Here is a 10,428-nt window from a genome sequence, read left to right on the forward strand (position 1 = left end):
CATAACACACAAGGCTCTGCACTGCATAACACACACAAGGCTCTGCACTGCATAACACACACAAGGCTCTGCACTGCATAACACACAAGGCTCTGCACTGCATAACACACACACGGCTCTGCACTGCATAACACACAAGGCTCTGCACTGCATAACACACAAGGCTCTGCACTGCATAACACACACAAGGCTCTGCACTGCATAACACACAAAGCTCTGCACTGGATAACACACACAACTCTGCACTGGATACACACACACGGCTCTGCACTACATAACACACACGGCTCTGCACTACATAACACACAAGGCTCTGCACTGCATAACACACACAAGGCTCTGCACTGCATAACACACACAAGGCTCTGCACTGCATAACACACACAAGGCTCTGCACTGCATAGCACACAAGGCTCTGCACTGCATAGCACACAAGGCTCTGCACTGCATAACACACAAGGCTCTGCACTGCATACACACACACGGCTCTGCACTACATAACACACAAGGCTCTGCACTGCATACACACACACGGCTCTGCACTACATAACACACAAGGCTCTGCACTGCATAACACACACAAGGCTCTGCACTGCATAACACACACAAGGCTCTGCACTGCATAACACACAAAGCTCTGCACTGGATAACACACACAACTCTGCACTGGATACACACACACGGCTCTGCACTACATAACACACAAGGCTCTGCACTGCATAACACACAAGGCTCTGCACTGCATAACACACAAGGCTCTGCACTGCATAACACACACAAGGCTCTGCACTGCATAGCACACAAGGCTCTGCACTGCATAACACACAAGGCTCTGCACTGCATACACACACACGGCTCTGCACTACATAACACACAAGGCTCTGCACTGCATACACACACACGGCTCTGCACTACATAACACACAAGGCTCTGCACTGCATAACACACACAAGGCTCTGCACTGCATAACACACACAAGGCTCTGCACTGCATAACACACAAAGCTCTGCACTGGATAACACACACAACTCTGCACTGGATACACACACACGGCTCTGCACTACATAACACACAAGGCTCTGCACTGCATAACACACAAGGCTCTGCACTGCATAACACACAAGGCTCTGCACTGCATAACACACACAAGGCTCTGCACTGCATAGCACACAAGGCTCTGCACTGCATAACACACAAGGCTCTGCACTGCATACACACACACGGCTCTGCACTACATAACACACAAGGCTCTGCACTGCATACACACACACGGCTCTGCACTACATAACACACAAGGCTCTGCACTGCATAACACACACAAGGCTCTGCACTGCATAACACACACAAGGCTCTGCACTGCATAACACACAAAGCTCTGCACTGGATAACACACACAACTCTGCACTGGATACACACACTCAGCTCTGCACTGGATATAACACACAAGGCTCTGCACTGCATAACACACACAAGGCTCTGCACTGCATAGCACACAAGGCTCTGCACTGCATAACACACAAGGCTCTGCACTGCATAACACACAAGGCTCTGCACTGCATACACACACACGGCTCTGCACTACATAACACACAAGGCTCTGCACTGCATAACACACAAGGCTCTGCACTGCATAACACACACAAGGCTCTGCACTGCATAACACACAAGGCTCTGCACTGCATAACACACAAGGCTCTGCACTGCATAACACACACAGCTCTGCACTGGATAACACACACAGCTCTGCACTGGATACACACACTTAGCTCTGCACCGGATAACACACACAGCTCTGCACTGGATAACACACTCAGCTCTGCACTGGATAACACACTCAGCTCTGCACTGGATAACACACTGCTCTGCACTTGATAACACACACGGCTCTGCACTGGATAACACACATAGCTCTGCACTGGATACACACACTTAGCTCTGCACCGGATAACACACACAGCTCTGCACTGGATAACACACTCAGCTCTGCACTGGATACACACACAGCTCTGTACTGGATACATACACAAGGCTCTGCACTGCATACACACAAGGCTCTGCACTGGATACACACACAGCTCTGCACTGGATACACACACAGCTCTGCACTGGATACACACAGCTCTGCACTGGATGCACACACAGCTCTGCACTGGATACACACACACAGCTCTGCACCGAATACACACACAGCACTGGATACACACACACAGCTCTGCACTGGATACACACACAAGGCTCTGCACTGGATACACACAAGGCTCTGGACTGCATACACACACAAGGCTCTGCACTGCATAACACACACAGCTCTGCACTGCATAACACACACAGCTCTGCACTGCATAACACACACAGCTCTGCACTGGATACATACACAAGGCTCTGCACTGCATACACACACAGCTCTGCACTAGATATACACACACAGCTCTGCACTGGATACACACACACAGCTCTGCACTGGATACACACACAAGGCTCTGCACTGCATACACACACAGCTCTGCACCGGATACACACACAGCTCTGCACCGGATACATACACAAGGCTCTGCACTGCATACACACACAGCTCTGCACCGGATACACACACAGCTCTGCACTAGATATACACACACAGCTCTGCACTGGATACACACACAGCTCTGCACTGGATACACACACAAGGCTCTGCACTGCATACACACACAGCTCTGCACCGGATACACACACAGCTCTGCACCGGATACACACACAGCTCTGCCCTGGATAACACACACAGCTCTGCACTAGATACACACACACACACACACACAGCTCTGCATTGGGTAACACACACAAGGCTCTGCACTGGATAACACACACACAGCTCTGCACTAGATACACACACAGCTCTGCACTAGATACACACACAGCTCTGCACTGGAACACACAGCTCTGCACTAGATACACACACACAGCTCTGCACCGGATAACACACACACAGCTCTGCCCTGGATAACACACACAGCTCTGCACTAGATACACACACACACACACACACACACACACACACACAGCTCTGCATTGGATAACACACACAAGGCTCTGCACTGGATAACACACACACAGCTCTGCACTAGATACACACACAGCTCTGCACTGGAACACACAGCTCTGCAGTAGATACACACACACAGCTCTGCATTGGATAACACACACAAGGCTCTGCACTGGATACACACACAGCTCTGCACTGGATATAACACACACGGCTGTGCACTGGATATAACACAGAGCGCTGCACTGGATAATACACACAGCTCTGCACTGGATACACACACACAGCTCTGCACTGGATACACACACAGCTCTGCACTGGATACACACACAGCCCGTGCATTCACACAGCGTAAAATGGAGTGTATTTTGGAGTTTAATTTTACACGTGTAAAAATATTTACGCGCGTATTTTGGAGCATTTTTTTTACACGTGGCATTTACGGAGCGTTTTTTGGAGCGTTTACACTTCCGTAAACGCCACGTGTAAAAAAAACCGCTCCAAAATACACGCGTAAATTTTTTACACGTGTAAAATTACACTCCAAAATACACTCCATTTTACTCCGTGTGAATACATAACTGACGGCTATCAGTTACTGTCCATTATATGTCCGTTGCCCATAGACCTCAATGTTAAAAAAAAAAAAAAAAAACGGACAAAAAAATCCTGCATGTGTGATCTCTGTCCGCTTGAAAAAAACGGACATGGTTGTTAACGGACCCTTAAGGACACAAACGGACAACAGATGAAATCCCATTGAAATGAATGGAAATTGTAACGTACACAGCTAGTGTCCATTGCTAAAATCTTGAACAGACAGTAGCAACAGACACTGCAGTCGGACACCAACGGTAGTTCCAAAACATGCCATAGGTGTTCTATAGGATTCAGGTCAGAACTGTGTGCAGGCCAGTCCATTACAGAGATGTTATTGTGGTGTAACCACTCCGCCACAGGCCGTGCAGTATGAACAGGTGCTCGATCGTGTTGTAAGATGCAATCGCCATCCCCGAATTGCTCTTCAACAGTGGGAAGCAAGAAGGTGTTTAAGACATCAATGTAGGCCTGTGCTGTGATAGTGCCACGCAAAACAACAAGGGGTGCAAGCCCCCTCAATGAAGAACATGACCACACCATAACACCACCGCCTCCGAATTTTACTGTTGGCACTACACACGCTGGCAGATGACGTTCACCGGGCATTCGCCATACCCAAACCCTGCCATCGGATCGCCACATTGTGTACTGTGATTCGCCACTCCACACAACGCTTTTCCACTGTTCAATCGTCCAATGTTTACGCTCCTTACACCAAGCGAGGTGTCGTTTGGCATTGACCTGCGTGATGTGTGGCACGCAATCACCTGACCATGTTCGAAGTCCGTGAGTTCCGTGGAGCGCCCCATTCTGCTCTCTCACCATGTCTAATGTCTTCTGAAGTCCTGCATGTTCCACTTTGTGTCCGGTTAAAAAAAAACAAAAAAAAAACGGTTTTGCTGTGGAAATGCAGAAGACGGGCGGTGAATGGGTTTGAAAACTGACTTCTGGGTTTCCGTCACCTGTCCAGTTTCTCGGGCAGAAGACGGAAACCTGAAAGCGCAGATCGGGCGCGGATGTGAACCCACCCTAAGTGACTTTTTTCTTTGATATATTGCTGTAGTTATTGTGTAGCACAATAGTTTTTGTGTTTTGGCAGACTTTTCTCCTTTTTCGGTCTTGCTATCCCGTTCTTTGTGTGGTCACACCTGTGTCATATTTGGGGTATTTTATTTTGCTATTGTTAGGATATTATATATTATTATATAATATATTTTCAATCTTTTCAGTGTTATATATGGTTTGTTTTTCTTGTGTGGGGGCACATTAATGTGTGTGGGGCATTTGGGGGAATATTAAAGGGGTTGTCTGGGTTTCATTTTTTTTTAAGACCTATCCTCCGTACAGGCCATAAATGCCTAATTGGTACACCGCCCCCCCATCAGTTGTATGGAGCAGCTCCAGCACTCGTCCTATACATAGTACAAGGCAGGGGGCAGAAAGCTCCGTCCACTGTATAGCAGCCGTCACTCTGCTGCCACTGACCTTCCACTGCTGTGCTGCAGTGCAGGCACCTAACCGCTATACAGTGGATGGAGCTTCTGCTTTCTGCCCTTATTGTGTACAGGATGGATTCTGGAGGTTGCTCTGTACAACTGATGGAGCCGCTGTTACCCCCTATAATTAGGTATTGATATAATGGGCGACTATTGTATAGAATTGTTATATTATATTTCTTCCCTTATAAATAACAGCACCTTTATACATAATAGTTCCATTTTTTTTATTATTATTATTATTATTATTATTATTTTTAGAGATGAGCGAACAGAAAAATGTTCGATATTCGTTTCGAATAGCCGCTCAATATTTGACCATTCAAACGAATATCGAACCCCATTATAGTCTATGGGAGAAAATGCTTGGCTACAGGGGATCCCACCATTCCACTCAGGAGAGTCACCAAGTCCACTAAGACACCTCAGCAAATGATGCCAACACCCTGGAGTGCAACTGGGACAGCAGGGGAAGCATGTCTGGGGGCATCAAGTACCTGTATTATGCCGGAATCCCCTGTCAGCTTGCGATATGCTGGAGCTGAATTTTTCCCATAGGAATGCATTGACCAGCGTTGATTGGCCAGTGTACAGCATTTGGCCAATCAATGCTGGTTCTGTCTGAGGAGGCGGAGGCGATCACACTGTCCGATACTGCACACTCAGCTCAATCACACTCCGCAGACGATACTGCACACTCATCTCAGCCACACTCCGCAGATGATACTGCACACTCAGCTCAACTACTCCGGAGTAGTTGAGCTGAGCGCATGGCCCGATGTAAGAGAGCTGGCAGATACAGCCAAGCAGAGTGCACACCCAGCTCTGCTTCATCTCCGATGTACAGTATTGTGTCAGCACTGCTACATCTGAGATCGGACCACAATGGAGACTGCTGTGGACCGATTTTAGACTCCGCCTCCTCCAGCAGAACCAGCGTTGATTGGCCGAATGCTGTACACTGGCCAATCAACGCTGGTCAATGCGTTCCTATGGGAAAAAGTCAGCTCCGGCATATCACAAGCTGACAGGGATCCCGACTAGCATATAATGGGCTGCCACCAGATAGAGCCCCAAAGAGCTGTGTGAGTGACATTCCTACCTAAATAAAGGTAATCCCTAGCTAACCCTGCCTGTACATCTGTCCCTGTCTCACAGTCACATAGTTCACAGTCTCATATGAACCAAATCTGAAATCCACTATTCATATAAATTGGAGGTCACCTGATTTCGGCAGCCAATTACTTTTTCCGATTTTTTTTTTTTTTTTTTTTTTTTTGATGCCTCTGTTGTTGTAGTTCCTGTCCCACCTCCCCTGCACAGTTATTGATGCAAAAAAAGCGCCGGGGAAGGGAGGGGATACAAATTTTTAGTGAGTTTGCCACGTGGTGTTCGATTAGAATCGAATACCTCAAACAACCTGATATTCGAATGAATACCAATTCGATCGAACGCTGTTTGCTCGTCTCTAATTTATATATATATATTCATTAAGATACTTGCAGTACTGTATATACTGGGTATGGCAGTGTCCTGCAGATGTATTTACAATCCCCTTCCCCAGGATAGAAGTGAAGGGGTCTGGACTGGGGGACAGGTAACAAGCTTCAGATATGATAAAAAACAGATCCCAGACAAGACTACAAACAGCGCCCCCTGTCCCTGTGCTGTCTGAGCTCTGTGAACCCCAACAACTACCACTATTATTATACTCAGGGGTCTTTTCATGATACAGCTGATGGAGCCGGTGCTACCCCTTATAATTAGGTATTTATGGCCTATTTTCAAAATCCCTTTAATATTCCCACCATAATGCCCCACACAGTTTAGGTCCCTCCCCACAGGCCACTATACGGGCAAATCAGTGGCCCCCTCACCCATTATCCTTAAAGCGGTATTAGGTCATTACTAACCTGTCGGCCTCCGGGCCCCGCTCCATCTTGCTCCATGCTCACTGTTGTGACGTCAAGTGCGCCTGGAGCTGGAAGAAGCTGGAGGGACTTGGGAGAAGACAGGTAAGTATTGGCACATAGCTTGTAAGCCATAGTCTTCATGTTGTCTGTGGCTTCCTACCAGTAACAGAGAAGGTACTGGTCCTGTGATCTGGTTGTATGTCTAACAACTGAATGGCAGAATCGGAGAACTGACTGCATTCACTTACCAATCCCCATTGCTGATCATGGCCGGCTTTTCCCTTTCCAGCCTTCAATGGGCCCTGTGCGCTACACACCATATGGCTATGATGTAATGTGTTGTGCAAGAGAAACAACTGCAGGATGAAGGTAAAGTCTTCAGGGAGTAGGAGTGGGGATAAATAAGTTCTTGGACCTCTTCTCCATTCTACCAAAAATCTATAAGCCAGTTAGATGTATGTACGGTCTCATACCATGGTCGCGACTAACAGGATGGCAGATGTAGCCGATATTGTGAGGAATAAAAACTGAAGGGGTCCATTTCTACTGTCATCTAGGATACAATAAGTGATAACTATGGGTAATGGCAAGGGATTGTAGAAAACTGAATGCACCTCTACTACTATGCTGGTATATCATAATCCCTGCATGAGATATCAGTACGATTTCTGCCTTCACATGCTGTGATGTCACACGTGATATTTTTATATGTGCATTATGTCTGTACTATGATGGTATTATATATTAGGATAGTGACATCACTGTGTGCATTGCCTAGTAAGTCTATATTTATTGTTATAAACCTTTTCACATGCCTGCGGATCCTCACAGGGGCAGATCTGACTTCTGGTATTGCCAGGATTTCTTGTCCTATGCCTTTTCACTTGCGTCTTCTCTGGAGCCCAGAAATGGAAGCCATAGGCCACGTCTCCATTTCTGGGTTACAGACGATCACCTGACGCTAGGACAAAACAGCGAATGTTGGCGATTCTGAATCATCAGGTGCATTGCTATCATTTGCCTACGTGATAGTAGAAATTGGTGTGTAAACTGCATCAATTCTGGAGATGGACTGGTCGGTTGTAAGGGGGCTGGAGGAGGCCAGGTGAAATGTGTGGATGCTTTGAAGACTTCACACCTGTTGTTGAAATACTATTGCATTGCCTGATGGTCCAGAATCAGAGAGGATCGCTGGTTCTGTAGCAATTATAGACTTGCAATACACATGTATTGCAGTCTATAAAGGAAGCTAGCTATGCAGACGTATAGACTAGCTTCCTCTTGTCCCAGCAGGATCAACCAGGTACTTGGGGGTCTTAGCAGCCTGGGGGTCACTAGCCAGACCTCAGGTTGCAATTTAAAGCTGCTGGCACCCCCCGATCTCGCCGCGGGGGGGTGCCAGCAGCAACATAGCTAAACCCTTTGGATGCACAACTCCTGCATCCAAGGGGTTAACCCCCTCCCTCCCTCCCCCCCCATCGGAGCTTCCACCGAATCCGCTCCTTCCTCACCCCGGAAACTACCAAGATTCTCGTCCAGGCCCTCATAATCTCCCGCCTAGACTACTGCAACACCCTTCTCCATGGACTCCCAACAAACACCCTCGCCCCCCTCCAGTCCACCTTAAACTGCGCTGCTCGCTTAATCCACCTCACCCCCCCCCCCCGATCTTCATCAGCTGCTCCCCTCTGCCAGTCCCTCCACTGGCTACTTATAGCTCAGCGAATTGAGTTCAAGCTACTAACGCTAACATACAAAGCCATCCACAACCTGTCCCCTCCATATATCTCTGACCTCATCTCCCGCTACCTGCCCACACGTAACCTCAGATCCTCCAATGACCTCCTACTCCGCTCTGCTCTCATCCGCTCCTCACACAACCGTCTCCAAGATTTCTCCCGTGCATCCCCCATACTCTGGAACTCCTTACCACGACACATAAGACTGACCCCCACAATCACAGGCTTCAAGAAGGCCCTGAAGACTCCCCTATTCAGGAAGGCCTACAACCTCCAATAACACTATCACCGCACCGCCATCTGTACAGTCTCCCCCTCTCCTTCTGTCTCTACCTCCTTCCCTCATAGATTGTAAGCCCTCGCGGGCAGGGCCCTCTACCCCACTGTGCCAGTCGATCATTGTTAGTATTATATCTACCTGTATATTCTGTGTACTGTATGTATCCCCCAAATGTAAAGCACCATGGAATTAATATAATAATGTACAGCACCATGGAATTAATATAATAATGTACAGAGCACCATGGGATTAATATAATAATGTACAGCACCATGGAATTAATATAATAATGTAAAGCACCATGGAATTAATATAATAATGTACAGCACCATGGGATTAATATAATAATGTACAGCACCATGGAATTAATATAATAATGTAAAGCACCATGGGATTAATATAATAATGTACAGCACCATGGAATTAATATAATAATGTACAGCACCATGGGATTAATATAATAATGTACAGCACCATGGAATTAATATAATAATGTAAAGCACCATGGGATTAATATAATAATGTACAGCACCATGGGATTAATATAATAATGTAAAGCACCATGGAATTAATATAATAATGTAAAGCACCATGGGATTAATATAATAATGTAAAGCACCATGGAATTAATATAATAATGTACAGCACCATGGGATTAATATAATAAGGTAAAGCACCATGGGATTAATATAATAATGTACAGCACCATGGAATTAATATAATAATGTACAGCACCATGGAATTAATATAATAATGTAAAGCACCATGGGATTAATATAATAATGTAAAGCACCATGGAATTAATATAATAATGTAAAGCACCATGGAATTAATATAATAATGTCCAGCACCATGGAATTAATATAATAATGTACAGCACCATGGAATTAATATAATAATGTGAAGCACCATGGAATTAATATAATAATGTACAGCACCATGGAATTAATATAATAATGTACAGCACCATGGAATTAATATAATAATGTAAAGCACCATGGGATTAATATAATAATGTACAGCACCATGGGATTAATATAATAATGTAAAGCACCATGGAATTAATATAATAATGTAAAGCACCATGGGATTAATATAATAATGTAAAGCACCATGGAATTAATATAATAATGTACAGCACCATGGGATTAATATAATAAGGTAAAGCACCATGGGATTAATATAATAATGTACAGCACCATGGAATTAATATAATAATGTACAGCACCATGGAATTAATATAATAATGTAAAGCACCATGGGATTAATATAATAATGTAAAGCACCATGGAATTAATATAATAATGTAAAGCACCATGGAATTAATATAATAATGTCCAGCACCATGGAATTAATATAATAATGTACAGCACCATGGAAT

General features: G+C 45.6%; 1 protein-coding gene across 1 annotated transcript in view; it reads left to right on the forward strand.

The window, feature by feature from the left end:
• The window catches only part of LOC142183331 (uncharacterized), a 260,063-nt gene that overhangs the window by 91,834 nt on the left and 157,801 nt on the right, over positions 1-10,428 (forward strand). The gene's annotated exons all lie outside the window — the stretch shown is intronic.

This window comes from Leptodactylus fuscus, chromosome 10 (genome assembly GCF_031893055.1).
Source record: "Leptodactylus fuscus isolate aLepFus1 chromosome 10, aLepFus1.hap2, whole genome shotgun sequence".
In the NCBI taxonomy this organism is placed as follows: Eukaryota; Metazoa; Chordata; class Amphibia; order Anura; family Leptodactylidae; genus Leptodactylus; species Leptodactylus fuscus.